Source organism: Halichoerus grypus, chromosome 7, assembly GCF_964656455.1.
Source record: "Halichoerus grypus chromosome 7, mHalGry1.hap1.1, whole genome shotgun sequence".
Classification (NCBI taxonomy): domain Eukaryota; kingdom Metazoa; phylum Chordata; class Mammalia; order Carnivora; family Phocidae; genus Halichoerus; species Halichoerus grypus.
The window spans coordinates 50,601,508-50,626,221 of NC_135718.1; the positions used below are offsets into that span (position 1 = coordinate 50,601,508).

The window sequence follows — 24,714 nt, forward strand, 5'->3', positions numbered from 1 at the left end:
TGCCATTAATCAGAACGAAGGCTTTGTGTGAGAGAGGCCACAGGCTGGATGGGCGCCATGGACCAATAATGCAGACAGACCCCCCCTACCACCCCACCCCTTGTTGGGGCTTGGCATTCATCCTTCCTTACCCTACCCCCTCCCAAGCCCTGTGCCCAACATTCCCCCAACGACCTTCTGCAAAAACCTTCTATCATGGGAGAAAAGTTTCCTTTCATTCCAAGTTCATTGGACCAAAAAGAAATAATCATCATCACTTTAACTGCAGAACCTCAAAAACAAAAAGAACATCCAACCCAACTCTAAGCCACAGAACTCACAGGGCCATGGCAGAGGATAGTCTATTACTGGCTGAGTTGTGTGTCTCATCACACTGGGTGTCACTTGAGCAAATCTACCTTCTGGAAGACTTCCTCCAAAAAGAGCTCTGTAGATAGAGACTATAGCTGCCTACCACCCACATGCAATGGTCATACTGTAATCAAGATGGTGCTGGATTCCTAAAGGTCCTTCTTTTACATTCTTCGGCCATAGCCAACAGTCTGTCTTACCCCCTGCCCACACTAGAATCCAAACAACTGAAGACAACCAGAGCAAAGGAAATCATTGGGGGGTGGTACACACACCTATGTGAAGTCCTTTGGGGCTATTATGAATGTCCCTAAGCACCCTTCCACCCCTCCCTAAAAGCAAATCCTCATGCCTAGTCTAAAATGCCTGATATTCTACCATTAGTGCTTGATTAATTAGAATTAATCCCTGGAAACATCCAGATACTCTTTGGGGATTCTTACTGCTATCAGTTATTTGTACATAAGTATGAGTAACTGTCAGTGCCTTAGTAAGGAAAAAAGAGGAGAATGGAGGTACCATACAGCAGTAAGGCATTAGAGCAAGTGAAGAGCTTGCTACCTTGATAGGTGGCATAGGGCCACTGGTCCCCACAATTTATCCATATACAAGTGTAAGGTCCTCCAGAAACCCATCACATATACGTGATGGATCGGCCAGACCCTTTGTTTCCCCTCTCCTCTTTGATCCCAGTTCCTTATCATAATTAAAACAAAAGGTAGGGGAAATTTAGGAGGGAAGAGGAAGGAAAAACAAGATGCACAGAGGGCAGAGGTCTTTGCTTTTTTCCCTGATGTAGCTCAAGCACTTAAGAAAGGTCCAGACACAAACAATATGTTTGCGGAGTAAACCGGAGGTTACTAGGATGTCAAATGCTGCCCTGGTCGAGAAATGCCAAGTGGGGAAGTCATCCACCAGGGTGAGCTGAGCTGTACCTCCAACGGTTTTGCCCTTCCCTACCATCACTCACACTGTCCTGTCAGCCAAGAGTCTCTCCTCAGCCTCCCAAAGGGCTCATCCTGCTCACTTTTTCAGATTCAGCTCAGATTTGCTACCACTCAGGAAAGCTTCCTCACCACCCCCAGGATGGGTCAACTGCCACTCTTCCACATCGTCAGTACCCTGTGCCTTCCTCAGGATCTTATCACTTCACTTCACTGGACTGTAGGCACCAATCTCTACATCCGTCTCCTCCACAGGCAGGTTAGTCCTCTTGGTATCTTTAATGCCTACCCTTCCTATCCTGCAGATAGCAAGCACTCGGTAACTGCTGAACAAACTGAGCCACTGAAAGAAAAAAACGCCACTAATTAAACCTAATTGTTTAACTTTGGGTTGTTTTTTTTGCTTTACTTTCTATTTCAAAGGTTTTTCCAGAGAGATTTATGCCAGGTTTCCCAAATGCTGGGGGAAAAAAATAGAGAAAGAGAGCGTGCACGCCCAGGGAGAGGGGATGGTTTAGAATGGGAGAGATCCATGTCAAATATGAGAAAATTAATTCAAGGGTATTCCCTTTCTGTGATGAAGGAACTTTCTGGAATCGGTCTGCAAGGCTAGGCCACACCACCTGAGATGGAAGATACTGGAAAGGGGATAGGGCACCACCTCACTTAGCCAAGGCAGTCCAAGCCCCCTCATCTTCAAGAGGGAGAAACTTCAGACTATCAGTCCCTGATGCCTACACAGCTGGTGAGGGTAGTTTGGGGTGGCTTCAGTGGATGAAAAGGAGATTGTCAACAAAGACTTATTAATGACTGCAGAATAGCTGAGGGTCGAAGCACAACCACCAGCTCGCACAGCACCATGAAAAAGCAGGGAGCTCTTATGTGTCTCCTACCTCCCCACCCCCCGCCGGCCCGCCCGCCGGCCCCTGTCAATCTGGCACATGGTGGTGCGCTCCCTTGTGAGCTACAGAGTCTCTAAAATTTTCTAAATTGTGATCTTTATAAAATGACCCTTCAATTGCACAGAGCAATTGATCTTATCACTCAAAGAGAAAGGTCCCCTGGAGGCTTCGCCCACGGACCCAAACCAACCCCACACCCCCTGGAACTGCTGGTGCCTTCACAGCAGACTCTGAGCAAACTGGAGGTGGGAGGGGATTATATACGGATATCTCCCCGTATAAAGCCAAATACACACGGCAATAGCCCTCCCAATCCTCCCCTGGCGATGGCCTTATTACTACCTCTTGCAATCTCACAGCCTCGCTTCTGGAAAGTTTCAAAGTCACCACCAACCAACCCTTTCCAATGCACAATGGCATTTAATAATTGCTTACGGTGCTCGCCTGGGAAGCCAGGCGAGCACCCACAATTCATTACACGTGTGACCTTTCGAGCCCTCAGCCCCCAAATGATTTTCACTCACTTTAATCTGACTCCGATTCAAAACAGATCTGCTGTCAGCGGCCTCAACTCTGTAGCCCCATAGATGGGCAGCGCCTACGGCTAATCTTTTAGTGCCTTAATCATAAAATGCAGCACTTCCCCAGCTGTTTTCACCCAAATAGCCAGGAAAGGGGTTGAGCGGGGTGTGAAAAATGAATTATGAACTCCAAAGTAGTATTTCATTAAGCAAGATTGGACGCTAAAACTTTAACTGTGCTCTCTGCAATTGAAAGGTCATTTTATAAAAAAAAGAAAAAAAATCGAACCTTAGAAAATTTTGAAGACTCTACAGTTCACAGGGGGAGCTCACCACCATGTGCCAGATTGACAGGGGAGGGGAGGAGACAAGAAAGCAGTGGTCAGCAGAAAATGTTTTCTTAAACCACGGCCACTTTAGATGTTTGCAACTGATGCTGAGCACATTCAACAGGTCCACAAATGCACCGCATTAGCCTAAATTTAGTGGGTGTTAATTGGAATCAGAGCTACAGTCGTTACCACCGACATGTTTCTAAATACTGCCCAGTAAATTTTTGTCTGTTTCAGATTCCCTCTGACAGCCCGCAGTGAAAACCCACGAGCAGGCACATAAAATGGTCTTCTTATGTATGTAGTCCCCTAGTATGTGCACAAAAGGACGTCTGTGTGTGGATCTGGCCTATGTCTGTACACACAGACCTGTGTATGGATAAACACGAGATCGAGGTGCATGCCTTGCCCATTTTTAGAAAGTAGACATGTGCAAGGACACACACGTATACTCTACTCCAGCAGCTCCCTTTTTACTAATGCACCTCCACAGAAAGCAAAATGGGCCTCTCTCAGTGTGACAAAAACATTCTAGTTTATAGTGAAAGGGGTTTATGGTACAACGTATGTGCCTTTTTCAGATAGACTGTTTCCCTTCCTTTCTCTTCTGGCTTGCCTCACTCCCTTTCAGGTAAGCCTTGTTTCAATTTAAAAAACAAAATTAAAATTTCCTCCAGAACAGAGCATTTAAGGGTCAGCCAGGAAACGGTCTGCAATACATAGGATTTGAAAGGAAGGAGGGAAGGGGCTAGGGGAAGGAGAGAAAAGTCTGGGAGAAGAACCATCAGCCTGCTTGAGTTCCCTCAGAAAAATACCACTTTCACCGTCATAATCACTCATTAGTTCATTTTTACTTTATGTGAAGAGAGGTGGCTTTGTGTCCTGAGTCATGATTCTAGCTGAAATAAGAAAAAGGTGAGTGTCTGGCCTTGAGGCTCCACATATTTTGCCCCTCCTTGATCCTCCGATGATAATATGAGGACTTCCCCAGATCCCAATAGTATTGTCACTTTGCCAGGGGTCTATTCCAATGGAAAACAAACACTATAGTCAGCTTCCACAGCAGTGAACCAGGAAGAACCTTGGAGGCAAATATGTTTACCAAAGACTAATGACACCAAAGGACTATCTTTTGGCCCCAGCAGTAGATCCTCATGCAGTTCCCCCCCACACACATATATCCCATTGATCTGATTATTCAAATAAGTATCAGCTAAGGAGCCCTAGTGCTCTCCCCCCGCCCCCACCCTCTCTCTCTCTCTCTCTCTCTCTCTCTCACCCACACACACCCACACGCACCCTTCCCATAGTTTGGGACCTGCCTATCCCTAAAACTACAGCTAACGTGTGTTCACATATCATACAAAGAGGGTACACTAGGCTTGTTATGTGCCTATCCCCAAAGGCAGCACCAAGTTACACAAGAACACAAGCTCTGCCAACACACATGTAAGATTCAGAACGTGCCCTTCCTCAACCACACAATGAGTGCACGTGCACAGTGCATGCACATACATCACACAATGCCAACCCCTTCAGGGAAGGCAGGGTACCTCGGACTAGGAGACAAATCTGTCTCCCAGCCACTTAAAGCTGGAGGGGGGGAAAAAAAATCAAGGAGCCCAAGCCTCCTCTGAAGGGGCTAGAAACATTTGTACAGGGAAAAAAAAAATAATAACTTTTTGATGTAGAAATCCATCTACCTCAGCACCCCCAAAGACTTCCTTCTTCTCCTAACCTCACTGTCTTACAGGAACCCATCAGAGGGTCTGTGGGAAGAGGACTTGAACTCCTTGACACCCAAGCTGGGTCTGCACAGCAGCAGATCAGCGTTACCCGAGAATTCGTGAGAAATGCAGAGGCTCAGGCCCAAACCCAGACCTTCTAAATCAGACACTGCATTGTAACAAGACCCCCAGAAACATTCCTCAAGTTCATAAAATCCATCTATGAAAAACCCACAGTGAATATCCTCCTCAATGGGGAAAAGCTGAGAGCCTTTCCCTTAAGATCAGGAACACGTCAAGGATACCCACTCTCGCCGCTATTGTTCAACATAGTATTAGAAGTCCTAGCAACAGCAATCAGACAACAAAAAGAAATAAAAGGTATACAAATTGGCAAAGAAGAAGTCAAACTCTCTTTTCGCAGATGACATGATACTTTATGTGGAAAACCCAAAAGACTCCACCCCCAAATTACTAGAACTCATCCAGCAATTCAGTAATGTGGCAGGATACAAAATCAATGCACAGCAATCAGTTGCTTTCTTATACACTAACAACGCAACTGTAGAAAGAGAAATTAGAGAAACGATTCCATTTACAATAGCACCAAAAACCATAAGATACCTCAGAATAAACCTAACCAAAGAGGTAAAGGATCTATACTCTAGGAACTACAAAACACTCATGAAAGAAATTGAAGAAGACACAAAAAGATGGAAAAATATTCCATGCTCATGGATCGGAAGAATAAACATTGTTAAAATGTCTATGCTACCCAGAGCAATCTATACCTTCAATGCCTTCCCGATCAAAATTCCAATGACATTTTTCAAAGTGCTGGAACAAACAATCCTAAAATTTGTATGGAATCAGAAAAGACCCCGAATCGCCAAGGAAATGTTGAAAAAGAAAAACAAAGCTAGGGGCATCACGTTGCCCGACTTCAAGCTATATTACAAAGCTGTGATCACCAAGACAGCATGGTACTGGCACAAAAACAGACATATAGACCAATGGAACAGAACAGAGAACCCAGATATGGACCCTCAACTCTATGGTCAAATAATCTTTGACAAAGCAGGAAAAAACATGCAATGGAAAAAAGACAGTCTCTTCAATAAATGGTGCTGGGAAAATTGGACAGCCACATGCGGAAGAATGAAACTCGACCATTCTCTAACACCATTCACAAAGATAAACTCAAAGTGGATGAAAGACCTCAATGTGAGACAGGAATCCATCCAAATCCTAGAGAAGAACATAGGCAGTAACCTCTTTGACATCGCCCACAGCAACTTCTTTCAAGATACATCTCCAAAAGCTAGTGAAACAAAAGCAAAAATGAACTTTTGGGACTTCATCGAGATAAAAAGCTTCTGCACAGCAAAGGAAACAGTCAACAAAACAAAGAGGCAACCCACAGAATGGGAGAAGATATTTGCAAATGACACTACAGATAAAGGGCTGGTATCCAAGATCTATAAAGAACTTCTCAAACTCAACACCCAAAAAACAAATAATCAAGTCAAAAAGTGGGCAGAAGATATGAAAAGACTTCTCTGAAGACGACATACAAATGGCTAACAGACACATGAAAAAATGTTCATCATCATTAGCCATCAGGGAAATTCAAATCAAAACCACAGAGATACCACCTTACACCAGTTAGAATGGCAAAAATGGACAGGGAAAGAAACAACAAATGTTGGAGAGGTTGTGGAGAAAGGGGAACCCTCTTACACTGTTGGTGGGAATGCAAGTTGGTACAGCCACTTTGGAAAACAGTGTGGAGGGTCCTCAAAAATTTAAAAATAGAGCTACCCTATGACCCAGCAATTGCACTACTGGGTATTTACCCCAAAGACACAGATGTAGTGAAAAGAAGGGCCATATGCACCCCAATGTTCATAGCAGCAATGTCTGCAATAGCCAAACTGTAGAAAGAGCCGAGATGCCCTTCAACAGATGAATGGATAAAGAAGATGTGGTCCATATATACAATGGAATATTACTCAGCCATCAGAAAGGATGAATACCCAACTTTTACATCAACATGGATGGGACTGGAGGAGATTATGCTAAGTGAAATAAGTCAAGCAGAGAAAGTCAATTATCATATGGTTTCACTTATTTGTGGAACATAAGGAATAGCATGGAGGACATTAGGAGAAGGAAGAGAAAAATGGGGGGGGAATTGGAGGGAGAGATGAACCATGAGAGACTATGGACTCTGAGAAACAAACAGGGTTTTAGAGGGGAGGGGGGAGGGGGGATTGTTTAGCCTGGTGATGGGTATTAAGGAGGGCACGTACTGCATGGAGCACTGGATGTTATACGAAAACAATGGATCGTGGATCACCACATCAAAAACCCATGATGTACTGTATGGTGACTAACATAACACAATAAAATTAAAAAAAAAAAAAAAAAAAAAAAAAAGCAAGACCGCCAGAGGATTTGCGGACATACTCAGGTTTGGGAAGCATACTTTAAGAATCCGCCCTCCCATACCCAGGACGTTCTCCAAAGAGATCACCCTGTCCGTATCAGCCCTTTATGTCCAGGCTGCCCAGCTCATGCCGAAGCCAAAGAGGGAGCAAGGCGTTCCTCCACCGTCAGACCTTCTGCCTCCTCACCCGAGACTCCCCTTCTCTTACCAGCAGTAACTGGAGTTAACAGCACAGCCTCAGGTGTCCAGACTCGCCTGCATCTCTAAACCCACCAGGAGCTCGGTGATACTAACAGTTTTCTCCCCACTAATTGTCTCATCACTCCACAACTGCTGCTTTTTATTTCATTATGCTCCTCATCAGTCTCAGATAGGAATATAACCGAAAAAGAAATTGGAGGGGAACAATTTCAATATTTCAGAACACATGCAAATCAACACCCAGAATCCTACCTGGAGTGTTTTTATTGAGACAATTCTGTGCTTGTCTGAGAGATGACCTTATAATAAATAAATTCATATCTTGCAAAGGTAGATTTTCTCCCCACCTTGTAAAGCTAATTATACCAGCACAACATAACATTTTCCTAAATGCCTGATAACCTCATCCTGTTACTCAGGAAATATTATTTTTAAATAGGTGTGATAGATACAAACTGAAACACTCGGATTTCAATTCCAGCCCCAATTCCCGGATCCCCTCTCTGAGTAATTTAAGGACTTCCTCCAGATAGTTTTTCATATTCTTTTAACTGACATTTTATCTTTATACAGTATCTCACAGAATGAGCACGCACTAAGACAATGACAGCCAAGAAGGCCTGTCATTTCTCATTCCGACAAAGACAGATGTCTTACACTGGCTTATGCCAATAATAGATCCAACAAAAAACAAAAGAGACTACACCTGCCGCTGATGTAAAGGCACCAATTCACATTTGTGACACTCATTTGTCAATTAACAGATTTCTTCCATTGTTGACACACGAGACTTAAAAGATGTGGGCTCGAATGTGATGAATTAAAAAAGACAGATGAGTAAGCTATGAGCTGCAAAGTAATGCTATAATGTGCTTTAGATATGAATATCAACTGACACCCCTGACAGGCCATACAAGGTTTTATTTCATTTCGCACTGTATCCAGGCTTCATACTTTGTCTTCTTTGTTCGCTTTTCATCAAGCTCCTAACATCTCATTCTGACAGCCAGAGACATTTAAGGCACTTTCGTTTCAAATGCAAGTTAGCGTACTTGATTTGTCATTAAAATGCAAAACGATTGCCATTGCAGGTAAATGTAGGTATGCTTAAAAGGTTGGATCTGCAAAGGAAAAGCTGAAAATGGTTTGGGTTCCTCTCCTTACCTCTTTCACAAGCACTGCAACCTCTGGGACCCCGCCCGACACCCCCTTTGGCAAAGGCCTGCCCGGAGGGAGCCACTGGAGCTCTGTGTCCCAGCAGTGGCCAGGGACATTGTGCCAACTCAAGGGAGCCAGGCCTGAGTGGAGTGCACCTTTCCCCTCCCCACAGATGTTGAGCCAATCTTAGGTTTATCAGTACTAGAACTGGCATTCAGCCTGTGTAGAAGCGGCAGAAACAGGCTTAGGTCAAGAGGCTCCAGAAGATTCTTCCCATCGAGCCCCCATGCAAAGCCCCATCCAACAGCCTACAGGGAAGGAGAAAACTCCACACCCTAGACCTTCCTGTGGGAGATGGAAGAAGGGTCAGATGGGGACCTCAGGGGAAGACACTGTTTTAGTGACTTTTAATTCAGTAAATTTCACTCCTTGGTAAATTAACTTAAGGAAACAGTGAGAACAGTGAAGCCACGATTTATAGACAAAAATGTTCATCACAGCATTTCTTATTAACACCTAAAAGTGGAAACCAGTATTTAAATATGTGTCAATAAGAGAATGGCTCAATTATGATGCATCCGTGGAACAATTATTATGTTGAAAGACCCCATTACCCGACAAAACTGAATCACACGATAGAACATTAAGAGGGGAAAAAAGCGGATACAAGATGGTATATACAGGCTGAAACCAATTTTGTAAGAAGTTATACACAGTCTAATGTTAAAAGTAGAATAGTGGTTTATTGTTCAGCAATAAGATCATGGGTTATTTCTTTCTGTGTATTCTTCATGTTTTTAAAAATTTGTATAAAACCTGTATGTATTATGTTGTAACCAGAAAAAAGCAGCAGCAACGCTTGAAAAACTAATTTTAAAAAGTAAACATTTCTTTGGTCCAATTTCCTGTTCCCTAGCACCACCTTACCATTTGCACTTTCTAGGTCTCAATTGCCTTTGTTAAAAGAAAGTATTAAACCAGTGTTTTTCAAACTGTTCCACAGAACCCCAGGGTACCGCAAGGGGCTTCTGAGATTCTTCAAGTGACTAAATTTGAATTTAACATTTGAATTACTCTAGCCATTTTTTAAAACCATAATTTAAGTGCAGTATGCACTCTCAAAAATGTTAGATACCAAATTTCAACACACTAGAGGGCAACGGCCTATTATCTTGTGCTGCCAAATTAACTCCTTTTGTGCAGATTTCAAAGTTTCTTCTTAAAATTGTCTAGTTAAAGAATATCCTGATATTTACAAGATGAACTTTAAGCGCACAGTGGGCGGGAAATTTACCATTTGCAACTGTTTAACTGAGTTAGCATTGGCATTGCACAAAGCCAAATCCAAGAATCACCTCAATACTAGGACCACTAGGAAACTGCACTTGTCTCTAACCTCACTGCCAAACCCAGTGATCATCTCAACAGCTTCATCGCTTTTGGTGACTCACTTCAGAAGATATTAAAACACCCCATAACGGCTTTTCTATATAGAATTGTTTGACAAGGATTCTGCCACTAGAAAAATAATGTTGAAAACCACTCGATTAAAGCACCCTACCTCAGAGTTTCCTTCTGACCACGTGTGGTTCTATGAAAGCACAGTGTGGCGTATCATGGGAGGAGTGGAGCATTACGCTAAGTGGGGTCCGGGTGAGTCCCGGCTGTCACATGTACTATGTGACACCGGGCTTGGTACTTCTCAATCTGAGCCTCAGCTTCCTCATGGGTAAAAAGGGTATAAAATCCTCATAGTTGGAGGGGTTCAATGAGATAGCAGGGTAGCTGCAGAGCCATTCATGTTACATCATTACCACTATTTGGTCTATGTAGGAGGAGGGGATGGAGAACAGTGGGCAACTCAGCCTGGCACCAAAAGTTCACAGAGCAACAGATGAAAGTGCTTTCATATAGTCCATAATAGAAATTTCTTCAGTAATAAAATCCAGAGCAGGCTCGCTCTAGATGACCTAGCCCATGATTATTTCTTTACCTTCTCTATCATCTGACTTTATACTCCGCAAGTACATTTTTCCTTTAGTAGTAAATCAATTTCAGATCTCCACATTCTACCTCCCTGCACACTGCTTAAATGTGATTTTTATAATTATCTTCTGGGAAGAGGCTGTAACAAGCCCTTTTTTAAAAAAGCTAACACAGAACCTGTTAGTTACAACAGAACCGTTCAATTCAGTGTAGATCAGAAATTACATAAAAGGCAACTTGTGGTAAAGGCAAGAAAATTAGACGGAAGAAACTTATAGTTTTAGAATACAGTCACATGCTCCTTGCAAGGAAACACACTGTAGGACTATGATTTCCCTTTTGATTTGGACACAAGTCACAAGCAACGAATGCCACATGACCTCAAGCTAAATAATCCTAAAGCTAATTCTACTCAAAAACAAACCAAAGAATCTAAAATGAAGTCAACTGTTTCTGGAATAGCTGCTCTTTTGGTACATCACCTACAGGAACAAAATTCTTTTACATTTAGTATTTCCTTTGATGTCTATCACCCCGATAGAGGAGTCCACTATCCCCAGTTGGAAGTTAACACAGATTTAATGATTTGTTCAATATCTCAGAGATAATTTATGATGGATTGAAGACTAACAGTCATATATCCTGTGTCATGAGCTCATTGCTTGTCCACCAGATCACACATCTGCCAGAACTCCTCTGGCTTGTTGGTCTCCAACAGTGACTGAGCTTCAAATTAACACAAGTTCGATTGCTCATTTAAAAGACAAAAAAAAAAATATATATATATATATATATATATAATGATAACGCATTTTACGATGCTAACTAAACCTATAGGGATAATCATTTTGTAATCTACACATATATCAAGTTATGTTGTACTCCTTGGACTAGTGTTCTGTCAATTACATCTCAATAAAACTGGGAAAAATAATTATAGTTAGGTGGTGCCTAGCAATTGACAAAGCATGTGCATTCAAATAACCTACCTCCTGTGCAACCCAGAGACAGCCTCAAAAGTGGACAATATTCTTTGCCTGTAACTGATGGGAAAAAAAAGACTCGTGCCTCCTAAAGGACTGTCCAGATACACAACAGCAGCAAGGGGACTCACACACACCTGAGGTGGATCCAAAAACTGAAGTGGAGGCCCCACCCCACCCAAGAGGCCTCTTATTGGGGTGAGAGGGAGTTTCTGGTATTTTTGTTGCTCATCTTCTTAAAGGAACAGGAAAATAAAAATTAATTTGACCTAATTTTCTACAGACTTCCAGAACACTAATTTTTGAGGTCAAGACTCCACTGGCTATGGTGTTTATCTCCCCTGAAAAATGATGAGGGCAAGTTTAAGTTTGGGAAGAAAGCAAAACATCACCAGACTTGTGGGGAGAGGGGGGGTGGTGATTATTCTCTTTCCATGGGCCTGAAAGGGAATTTCCTCTTCTCTACTGTTTAGTTATCAACCTACACTAGTTTACCAGCTAAAGAGGACAACAATGAATTAGGATTGGGGGAAACGCAATGGAATTCAGTAAGGTGCACGAGCTAAGCATGTAGGTTTTGAGGTTGGAGTCCTGGCTCCAAACTGAGCAGCTAGCTGCGAGCCCTTGGCAAAGTCCCTTCCCCCACACACACTTTCATTTCTGTCTTCAAACCATGAACACCTACCTTGCCGTAAGGACTTAAGATCATCAGGGGAAGCCGACAGATGAACTGTCATTACCGTTACTGCTCATTTAAAGTAACATCATCATGTTTTTAAACATCCATTTTAGCAAGTGAGAAATTCCCAAATTAGATCGCATTTTCCAATAGAGGGGCACCTATGACATGTGTACGTCTGCCCTGGGCTCTCCTGAAAGCAGCTGTTCATCCCATCCTGGAAAAGCTCACATTCCAATGGGAGGCAGAGCTACTGCCAAGGCCCCCAAGGCATTCACAGAACCAATAATGTGCAAGTTGGGGAGGGGATGCACCCTTAAGTGGCAGCCTTGCACAAACACTGTGGCATGGAACAACAATATCAAGTGCAATTTCTCAAAGATGAGATTTCAAGTTTTGGTTCCTCCCTTCTGAATGAGCCTGGGGCCGCCGATAGGGCCGTGCTGGGTGCTAAGTGGCACAGCATGCTTATAGCAGGAGTCATGGAAGAACTGCATTAACTGTGACCCCTCAAACAGCATAATTGCCACGTATGTGTGTCAGGCCGACACTCAGGCCCTGTCTAGCCTGGGAACTGGCTGCCCTCCACCAGCTGGAGCTGGCTTGTCTTCGCCACATGCCTGTCACTCCAGGGTGAAGGTTTGAGGGGGAGAACACATACCTTCCCCCACCCAAATCTGTCCTTGATTGGCCTCCACCATAGACTCTGGCCCGGCTCCTTTCCCTCCCCCATTGAGCTTCCATGTTGCATAACCGCCCCCGTTCTGCACAGCACAGGAGATTAGTGTCTGCATGTATGGGAGGGAGCTTGCCATCCTCTCCAATTTCTCTCCTCTCGGACTCCCACAAACTCCTGAGGGCCCAGACACCAGGGTCTCACCGTCTGCACTCAGGACAAGCCCAGTTCCAAAGCGCTGGCGTTGTGCGAGCTATTTACCCTGCCCAGAAATCAACCCAGCATGGCAAACTCTGCTCTCTTCAAGGTGTGGCCCAAGTCCTAATCTTTTCCTCAGATTTCCTTTGACCAAGTCCTCCCTCCTGAAACCTTCTTGAGCATGAGAATCACTAGTATATCCCTGGCATCACATTGTAGTGTGCTGTCCTGTGGCTATCTAGGGAGACCCTTCTGGGAGCCACCCCAGGACTCACTGGGCCAAGTTACTGTTTCACCCTTCCTCTCTATATGTGGCTTCCCATAGCTGCTCACTAACGCAAAGAGAGCAAGCTTCCCAGACAGTAAACAGTAGGAGAGAACTAGTAAGTTCTCAAAGTCTTCTGGTTAGATTTGACAGTGGCCGGAATAGCTCTAATAATTTAACCTGGATTCACTTTATCTTCACTTTGAGCATTCGAGCTTCTGAGGGGAAGCATCACATCTCTAAGTTCCAGGTGGTGGGCAACTCAGCCGGCACAGAGTATTTACATATCTATAGCAAACATAAGGGACCTACAAAGAACAATGATCCAAGGTCTCTAGCCCTTAAGGACAACTCCAGACAGCCTTGGGGGAACCATGCTATTCTGAGCACTTTCCACCTCCACTTAGCTGAATGGTCATCTATGGTCATGGCTGATGAGCCATTAAAAGACCATGAAGACTACTTGACAGAGTGGTGCATCCCTGGAGGGACCCAGTTATACATGGCAGCTAGAAAGAGAAAGACCACTGTAACCCTGCTGGCATCCTCTAAGACTTAGGTCACCCCAGGCCTGCCTTTCACTCACTAGCTAAAAAGGAGGAAGAGAAGAAAACCCTTCAACTCTATGGTTAAATTTATCCCCTGCAGTCATTCTTCCAGGGCTTCACGTCACGGTCTGGAACAAATGCAGTACTCCTCAGAGGTAGGACACTTGACAAAAGGACCTTTGGGAGTCATGGCCAGGCTCCATCTTTCTATACCACAGGTCAGGCTGAGTTTTCTTACCAGAGCCCAGCCTCTAAGAACAGAATTCAAGATACTGGTTTGTTCTATCTAATTACAACTGGAAAGATGATTAGCTTTCTGAGAGGTTAGTCTGGCTCAGGTATCTGGGAAGAATTCACAAGAGCCCACCAAGACAGACCCACAATTCAACTGTCAGCACAAGTGAAGACATTCCACCCTTCTAGGGCCATCCTCAGGGTCCTCCTCACCCACTGTTCTTAGGAGGTGTAAATCCTGACCAATCGGGCTACCACCCTGATACACTCAGAGGGGACAGGAAATACATTCTGAAAAATAAGTCCCTGAAACAAACACCCCACCAGGCAATTTCAAGGCACCCCCTCATAAACAGACCTGCAAGTGAGTGAATGCCCACTCATCCGGCTTCTCGGAAAGTGGACAGCAAAAGCTCTTAACTAACTCCACCCCCTCTGACTTTCTGTTCCAGCCCACAGTGCATTTTCATAGGTTCCATCAACAGGGCTGCTGCCAAACAGGTTTCAGAAAAAGAAACATCACTAGAATTTCTAAGAAATAAAGCACCTCAAAACGTACATATTTAATTATCTAGATGGGTGTAGGTCTCCGTGAAACAGAAAAGCATCTCGGGGAAATGGTGCCTCTGCAAACAGCATTTTATTTGAACAGAATACATCTAAATAATCCCCCGTCCTGTTATTTCTTTAGCAGTACGGAAACAAAATGAAACTAGCTCTGATGGGGGCAACTTTAGTTTTACAGTATTAAAAATGAAAAGAGGCTTCCTTTGCCATCATCCTAGGTTCTTCCCCACTCACATCTGCTCCACATCTGAGTGCCATTCAGGAGAATAAACAGCATAAAAACCAGCAGCACAGTGGAGTCTACAGGGACAAAACTACTACGAATGTCACATTCTGACATTGGTCAACAGCACAACCCTAACCTTTTCTCCACACGTCGTCTTGTCTCTCCCCTCTCACTGCCTCTCCAGGGAGCTCACAGCAGAGTGCTCTCACCAGAGGTAGACAATATAGAGAATGCACCTTTTCTCTGCTAAACAAAGCTATACCCAGGAATCATCCCATTTCTCGTTGACCCATATCCAACCCAGGCCAGAGATCCAGAGACCATCTTGCCCCCGCCAACGATCAGTCTTTTCCCCTCAAATCCATATATTTTTACTATGATAATTTCAGACTTCATCAGAAAGGCCATTATGCCTGCAAACTTTAAATAATTTAAGTGATTCCTTGTATATAAATATTTCATATCAGAAATTGATTTCCAAATGAAGTACACATGAAGAATGACCACACTAAGCAGTGTCCAAGTACATCCTATTGTTCCAAGATATGGGCAGCATTTTAATGCCTCCGAAAAACTGAATTCCACAGGAGGCCCTGCAGGATTCTATGCACCATCTATGTACAAGTAAAACGGCTGCCTCTAACTCTCCCTTCACGTTATACTAGAAATGGAGCCAGTGGAGTCTTCAGGAAGAAGGGCTAAATAAAAGTCTTTGAAACAAATTTTTGTTTGCTAAACTGCTTAGTTTTCAGGGGAATAACTGGGGAAGATTGAGAAGTTTGAGACACAATGCCGGATACTTGAATGGTCATGTCTAGAAAGCACTGAATTTTCACCTTGGGTAATATCGGGGTAAGATTTTAAGCACTCCAACCCTGAAAGAGCTCTAGTCACTTGGCCCCTCCTGTGTCAGGAGGCAAAGAAAAAAACTTTCTGAAATTTGTAAGAAAACACAGGCTGTGATGCAACCACAAGCCGCCGGACACGCACACATTCTCCCCGAGTGGCGTGAACAGTGGTCACATTGAAAGGGGTGAACAAAGAACAGGGGCACACCATAAACACCATTAACCAGGGCTCCAGGCAGCACGGAATAAACCAACTCAAACCCAATAGGCACGGAGGCCCCAACAAAAACTTTCCAGGCAGCCTCAGGAGTGTGACAGCCCAGGACCCTAGGGAATGCTGCAGTGTGGCCAAGAAGGCAAAGTGCGCAGGGGGTCCTCCCTGAAGCCCCTTCCCTGCCCTCTCCAACACTGGCCACTCCTTTCCACCAGCTCTTCCTTGGGTACCAAGTGGTGGCTGAACCATGTAAAAAATGCCCAATTCTTGTGCCAAGCCAGCAGCACAAAATTGAGCAAATTAGCATGCATATATAACCCCCCTATGTACAATTCGGCAAAGCACCTCCTCACTGACGGAGACTTAGAACACACACACGTGTACACACACACACACACACACACACACACACACACGAACTTTTTACCAGAGCGATAGCTGGGAAGAAAAAATTCTAACTCCTCAAGCCTTAGTGGAACTACATCCTGTCTCGCTTTAGCTGCTGCATTTGGTTTGATGTAGCTAAATTAACAAAAATGTTCCCTTGGCATTTAAATTCTCTTTTTCTGTCCCTTTTCCTCCTCGTAAGCAGAGTGGGGGGGGGGGAGTGACGCATAATAAGTCAAAAGACAAAGCAACTTCAAAACAAAGTCAGTTACTTGTAAACAATCCTTGTGGGCACTTTTTCCTCTGCTCTCGCCCCCCCACCCCAAGAAAAACAGCCCTGCCAGTTGTAATAGAAAGCCAAGTAAAGATAAATCAATTAGCTTGCTAATTTCTCCCCTCTCATTTATTTAGCTCTGCACTGTATTTGCCGTAATTGACTACAATTATGTTAATTACTAACTCCAGTATAATTACTATATTTATTGTCATTGAGCATGCGATGTACCCACAGCAAAGCTGGTATTTGTCGGGCATCAAGAAAGCAAACTGTCGAGAGGTGATTCTCTGCAAACTGGCGGATGTGGCTTCAGCAAATCAAAGGGCAAAAGAGATTTCATGCAATGTTCGTTTGAAAGCACCGGTTCATTAAGGATATTAATTTTCTGATAACTACACATTTAAGCATGACACACACCAGAGCAGCGTCTACAGGATTTCGCAATTATTAATGCGTGACAGTTTCAAATGCTAAGTGAATCAATTAAACAGCAGCATTCACAATTTGAGAAGAGATAACTGCTTCATAACTACCTAAGACTACAATTTTCACATGACAAAAAAGAGCCATTGAGGCGCCTTCAAAACCTGACAGGTCAAGAAAGAAGTTTGAAACAAAAGCACCTTACAACCATCATCTCTCCTCTTTACTTGTCAGATCAACTTTGCTAGTGTCTCCCCAGAAACGGCATCACATACCAGCTGCCACAAGGTGATTTTTCATGTCTTGTCAAAGAAATCTTTTATTCTATTTGCTCTGCATTAACATGTTACATTTATTGATCAAGGGCCTGTTCGGCAGCCACAGCAGGGCACTGAGCTCTCCATGCCTACGGGGCTTTGATGTCCCGGTGACATTCGAGCCCGAATAATGCACATACTAAATGGATTTAATGCAGAAATGTGTTTGGGCCTGACAGTTACATTAATAACAGCCCCTCACACTGATAAATATGCAATTGCTACTATTAAGAGTTACCCAATTATGGGGAAAATATTTCTCTACCTTATAAATAAATCCATCAAGGAAAAAAAAAAGTTTTTAACAATGGTGCATTTTCTTAAAACACTTCTCCAGCTGCAGAGAATGGGGCATGTGGGGGTTAACACCCCCTCTCCGGCTTTCCCCTCCAATTGTTTTTAATAAGTCTTGCTTTATCTCAAGAATGGTTTGGGTTTTTTTTTTTTTTTAACCTCTTTTGTTGGTCTTCCCTTTTCTACCCGTCTCTTATTTCTTCAGAACAGAGAAAAAGCAGACACCCACGAGACTGAAAATCGGGTTCTGTATAAACTCAGAGAGGAGCTTAGGGGAGGTGGTGCAAAGGTGGGGGGCACATAGCTGATCCCTGTAATGATGGGTCTGGAGGAGGAGGGGTCTTTAGAGAGAGAGAGAGAGAGAGAGATAGACTCTAGAAACCTGAACATATGGGTCTCTCTCCCTCATTTAAAACCCTAAGTGACCTTGTGCCGTGGCAGTGATGGGGTGGGGGTATGAAGGGGAAGGGAAAGCAGCTGGGAGAGAAGAGACCTTTTATTAGAAAAGTCTTGGCCAGGGAGAATTTGTAGTTATTATATCCCTGCAATTAAACACAGACACCCAGCAAAAAGCATAATCGTTCCCCTTTCATCATAAAGGAGCAGGGACAGCTGAAATCACCAATACTGCAGTCCCTGAGGAGACAAGAGGTTTTTCAGATGGTGGGTGTGTGCATGCAAGTGAATACATGTGCAAATACGGACACACACACACACACACACACACCCTCTTCTTTTCTCTCCAGACTCAAAATTCATGCATGCAGTAATGGGTCTCAGGGTCCCCATCTCAAGGCTGGGACAGAGAACAGTCTGAACCACAGCAATTACTAAGCCACTTCCCATGACAGTGGCCTTCATCTGAGCCATACCTCACAGCCCAGGGGGCAAGAAAAGGGAGTGAGGGGTGCCTGGGTGGCTCAGATGGTTAAGCGTCTGCCTTCGGCTCAGGTCATGATCCCGGGGTCCTGGGATCGAGTTCCGCATCGGGCTCCCTGCTAGGCGGGGAGCCTGCTTCTCCCTCTGCCTCTCTCTCTCTCTCTGACTCTCATGAATAAATAAATAAAACATTTAAAAAAAAAAAAGAAAAGAAAAGGGAGTGAGTTCCCTGGGAACCTCCCACCTCCAAGCCAGACCAGGTCTCACCATGAGGTCCTGTGAACCCAAAGTTTCCAGATAGGGGTTTTGGAGAAACAGAAGAGAAAATGCAACAGATAGAACACTGAAGCCAACAGGGTCTCCAATTTGGAGCTGCAAAAACCACTGTGACTCCACAATGGTGGCTTCCACAGGCTGCTCAGGATTTTTAAAGAAAAAAAGAAACCTTTTCCCTGCACAAGGAAATGTAGGCTTGGAAACAGCTGCCCATCTTCTCTCACAAAAAAGCAACAAGTTGTATCTTAAGAAGCAGTGTGGAGTAACGTTGAGATGAAGTCAAATCCCCAGGGCCACTTAATCCCCCCTCTCCCATTTAACTATCAGAGTAGTCTGGGGCAAACTTCTTCCCCCATCTGGGGATCAGTTGCTTCACCTGTAAACTGTGGGCAGTAACGGTCACATTGTAAAATGCTACTGGGAAGACTGAATAACGCTTGAAGTGTTCTGCTCAGCTCTGGCATGTAGTAAGAGCTCCATAATATTGATGAAGACAATAAACATGACTGATGTCACTCGTTTGATACCTTGTCCCTGGACTCCTTTGGAGAGAGAAGCCAGTCACCTCTCAGGGCTTATTTGCAAGGCTGCTTTATTGTGAAACTCAGGAGAGTCACTCTACAACCTATCTGGGACAGGATTCAGAGGTCTTCCTCAACAAACTGCAGTTGGCATGGGGAAGGGTTCTTTTTGTCCAAAGCCGTCCCATGCTCTACAAAGCATCTCTGGCCTCACCCACTAAATGTTAGTAGAGCCCCCTACCGCCATCATTGTGACAGAACTTCGTGGGTGAAAACGTGAAGAGCCAGGGAGTAGCAAGTCTGAAAGGGTTAAGCTTGCCAAATCTCTACCCCTCCCCCAAAACACCACTGCTTCCAACTGCTGCCCTGACTAGACGGAGGGCAGCTTTGTCCACAGGCACAGTGAGGTCCTCAGAATAGACAGCAGGGCAGAGGGAGAGGGCAGAGCAGTGAGGCCCGAGTTCAAAAAGCTCAGGGAGACAAACTTTATAAAGAAAGGGAAATTAAACCCAAGATCCTGAGGCAGTAAAATGGATGAGAAGGGAAATAAAAGGCATTATGAGAAAGTCTAGGAATTTCTTATCCTAGAGACAAACACAGTAGAAAATCTGGAGACAATGTTTATCAAAGTACTTTCTAAATCACATTGCAAGTTACAGGGTTCATCATCATCTATGAGAAAGCTGAACCTCATGATGGCCCCTTAGACAACTCTCTCCAATCTCCCACCACTTCCCCAGCCCAGTCTTACCCACAGTGGCTCAAAACCCATTTTCCCTGACCAGAGGGTTATAAATCCAGGAAGTCAAGACATTCTTGGAGGAGGAAGAGGGTGGTGCCATTTAAACCCTGATACCTGTACCCTTAGTGATCTTCCCTCCCTCTCTTCCATTCAAGCTGTTTTTGATGGTGCTACAGTCATGGAGGTTACTTGAGAAAATCTGAGTAAAGGAAATCAAAGTCTTGCCCCTGAGACATTAAAGAGTACTTGTCAAGTCATGTTTCCACTTCACCTTTTGGTTGTATGTTCTGTTGGGAGCTGGAGACATGAGAATGGCCAGTGATACGCTTGGCACAAAAAAGATGCTTCTCACAACATTGCCCAGCTTAGAACACTTGTTCCAGCATACAAAGACCCTTGCCTCCTTGGAATTTATCAATGCCCTAGAGCTATTCTGAAAATTCACTAACAGTTTATCTTTCTAAAGTCTATCTTTTCTACCATCATCTCTACCATCATCTCTTTTGCCACCCCCACTCCACTATCAACATGCTCTCCAAGACAGCCCACTACATTTGGGTTTTAAAAATATGTATGAACAAACTGCCTGACGCCAAATAATGGATTTGATGAAGACCCATGTCAACAGAACATGCCCTTTCAACTGTTCTCCTGCGAGTCTGGGTGGGGAATTTTTTCTTACCGATTCCCACTGTACTATCAACAAAGGTATGATCCTAACTGACAAAAATGAAAAACATGTAGATGACAACTGGGTTGAGCCTATGGAATGTCAAAGACAGTTGGAGAACTGAAGTACATTGGTTAGCATCGGCTAGGTTATGCTGCATTAACAAATACCCTAAACTCTTATAAACAGATTTAGCTCTCATTTAAAACTGATGTCCAACATGGATCAGCAAAGGGTTTTGCTCATTTATAGTCAGAACCCAATGATTACAGCAGGTAGAAGAGTAAATGGCAAACTGTGCGCTAGCTTTTCAAGTTTCTGCCAATTGGTCACACCAAAGGATGCAGCAATATACAAACATACCATGCACAGGACAGAAAATCCCGAATGTCCATAAGGAACCCCAATGACTACAATAGATTGAAATGGCCCCTGTGGAGGGTTAAGCATGGGCTTTCAGCCTCCCCAGCAACACGTTTTAGCTCTAACTATAGCTATGCTTATGGAAGACCTATTACGTGCCAGGTAATTTGTGAGGCACTTTACACAGTCACACACTCAGAATTCCTGCAATCAGGTTAAGGCCAGTTGAACAACTGGTGAGTGACAGAAGGATTTCAAGCTGGGGTGTCTAACCACAAAGCCTTGATTCCTCTTCATTCCCTGCCCATTTTCCCAATTTTGCAGCAAGTTACCAGGCCCAGTTTCATCTAGCAGTTCATAACAGACACAAATGGTGGTGTGCCTGTCCTCGAAGCCTTACAGTGCACCCCCGAGTGTCCATTTCACTGCCTTTGTGGGGGTGGGGGGCACAGACCCACCATTTCTTTACTGGAGCTTCCCAAACTCTCCAGTCTTTCACTTTCTTTATCCTGGCCAAAGCCAAGGAAGCAACAAGCAAGCTCCCACCTAAGAAATTTTCTCCTAAGCAATTCCCCAATCGAGTACATTTATCAGAGTGATGCTAAATAAGATGCAAGTGCAAATAATTTAATTTTTTAAAATGTAAGCTTCCTGTTGCCATAGATCAATTAAACCCTCTTGATTTTATTGCCAGATTGACACAGGCGTATTTATCACTGTTTGCCACGGGAGCCCCGCTCTGCCTGCTGTGTTCAACAAGCTCAGCAAGCAACCCACTCAAACCACTCAGGACTCAGGGCCCTTGGGGGCATGGGATGGGCACCACAGAGAACTCTGTCCTTTCCCAATCCTGGGAACAAGGAAAACTGAAGCTGGAATAGCTCATTCACAAGCTCTTTTTGCCTTGAGCAGATCAAGGAACCAGCACTGGCTAAAGCATAGGATCTCTTCATTGATCACAGTAAAAATAAAATATGAAAACCTCAAAAACAAGTTCAAGGAAGAGTTTGGGACAATGGTACTCAAATATTCTTAGTAGCAGAATTGGTAGAACCTCTCTTGAGGGCAGTCTGACATCTTTATCAGAGCCCTCTGACAATTCGGGTCTCTAGGAATTTATCCCAAGAAACTAATCAGAGACCTATTCATGAGTATTACAAGAATACTTATAACAGATATTTTTAACAGTAAAAATCTGGAAACAATCTAAATGTCCAACACTAAGAAATAAGAAACCATTAAAAACTATAATGCAGTATTTAATGATAGGAAAATGCTTCCAACACAATGTGAGCAACAGCATCATTTTTAAATATTTGGCATTATAAAAGATTGGAAGACAATAAAATGTCAGCAGTGGTGATTTCCAGTGGTTAAGATTATCAGTGATTTGAAAGAAAGAGCATTTCCTTATGCCTTTGAGTTTAACATTTCTATATTGATCATGTTTCTATTTAAAAAAAACAATCTTCAAAAAACAAAATCTAAAGTACGATTTCATGCAGATGCAGACATTGGACTCGTGATCATTAATGCATTCAAATTCAAGAAACAACACTCCTCCTCTCAAGCATTACCTGATGAGCTCTCTAAACCCTCTATCCCCCATTCCAGGGTGGATGGCAATCACCTGTCCCTGGGAATCATGTCTAGGAAGAGTCCAATGTCTTTCGTTCCCCCAGAACAGAGTCATAGAAACAGTATAGCCTGAATTTCCACAACCTTCTGCATGGACAGGTAACCAGTTTACTATTGGCAGATCCAAAAGCAGCAGAGGATTCACGATAGTTAATGCAGGAGAGAAGGCAGAGGTATAACAGGATAAAAGTTTATATGTATAGTGACTTAAAACCAAAGTTTAGAGCTTATAAATCCATAAGCATCCTTCCCTCCAGCATGAACAGGTGGCCATAGGAAGAATCAGCAGAACCATCACTTTTATGAATGAGATTAACAATGTTGATGGTGTATGGTTATAAATTAGTGGTAAGACAACAGAGAAGGATGTTCCTAATATGAGTGGTTAATTGAAGCCTGGTGCCTCCCTTTTAACTAATATCTTGGTAAGAAGGAATACAATATGGCCACTTAAGACATTCACATTGTAGCATATGCACAAAATAGCTCTGGAGGACTACAAAATGATGAGTGACAGCAGGGCAGAGGAGAACTGGAAGGCTAAAAAAATCTACATGTAAAGAAAAATTTTTTCCTACTTTTTGCATGTTTGTTCCTTCTAAAGCCTATGCCATGTGCACACCCCTCCATTGCTCATCCCTGCCCCAATCCAGCTATAACCCAGTGTGGTGATCACACACCAGAAACAACAGGACCCTGATGAGATGGGATGGCACCTCAAACTCAACACTACAGAAGTGTTCTACTCTCAACAAAGGGGAATTAAATTCACAACTCCCCTCCCTCCAAATCTGTTTTACTAACCTCCCTCTCACTGAATTGCCCTGCCTCTAGAACCTGTCCTTTCCGATAATAAATCCTTATATATCCAGCCCCTCAGAGCCCACAGCCCCTTCTCACTACTGACTCTGCTCATCTTTCTCTCTCTCTCTCTGACACACACACACACACACACACACACACACACACACACACACCCCTCTCTCTCAGGGTCCAGCCCATTCTCTGCCAAAGGGAGGCAGGGCCTCTGCATTTGACAAAGACAGCTCTGTTTCCTCAGACCTGACAGCTCAGTCCCATGACCTGTCCCCACTGACACACTCCCTCATGGGGCCCAGCCCCCTCCAACCCACATCCGGGCTCCCACCAGCAAGGCAGCCACAGCCTGAGCCACAATGCCCCAAGCTTCTAGAAGCCAGGCACACAAAAAGAGCTCCTTCCAATGTCCAAGCAAAGAAACCCTTTCCCTGCATCTGCACTGGGGAGCTTTTTAAGGGGCACACACCTCTCAGGCACCATCCAGTCCAGGCTGTGTACTTTTGTCCTGTCCTTGGGTATTAGGACCGAAAATCATCCTTCATTTCTTTAGAGTCAGCATTTCTTTGTTTGGCATCCTCTTATCACTACATATTAGTTTGTGACTTTTCAGTTTCCACATCTCCCCAGAAGCATACAAACCCTTGTATGCACACACTCAGCACCCACTCTCTTTCTACATAACCCTCTGGACATCTCTTCCCAGAAGACCATGCATCTCAGTAAGGACCAGCCCAAAAAGCTCTGTTGGCTTCAAGTCCCCTCTACCCGCTTGGGCCTTAACACCCTGAGTTTCGTCCATCTTCTCAAATTCTTAATTCCCCAGTGTCCTGACTCAGAGACTGGGAGAGAAAATACTCCAAGGCGTGGAAACACAAAAACGCCTGAGCCCTGGGGTGGGATTCGAGCTCCTCATCTCTTCTTCCACCCCAAGACAGTTTGTTCCTTTTGGAGGACAGCATAGCTTATTAGGAAAACCACCACCCTGACCCCTGCTCATTTATCCCATTGATATCTGCTTTCCAAGTACCTCCTACTTCCCTCTTCCAAGCCCCCAAACCAGTCACAACTGGTAACCTTCTATGAAGAAATGAAATCACTG

General features: G+C 44.0%; 1 protein-coding gene across 2 annotated transcripts in view; it reads right to left on the reverse strand.

Annotated features, from left to right (window-relative positions):
• LRMDA (leucine rich melanocyte differentiation associated) overlaps positions 1-24,714 on the reverse strand; it is a 1,038,849-nt gene that overhangs the window by 1,006,876 nt on the left and 7,259 nt on the right. The window lies entirely within an intron of this gene.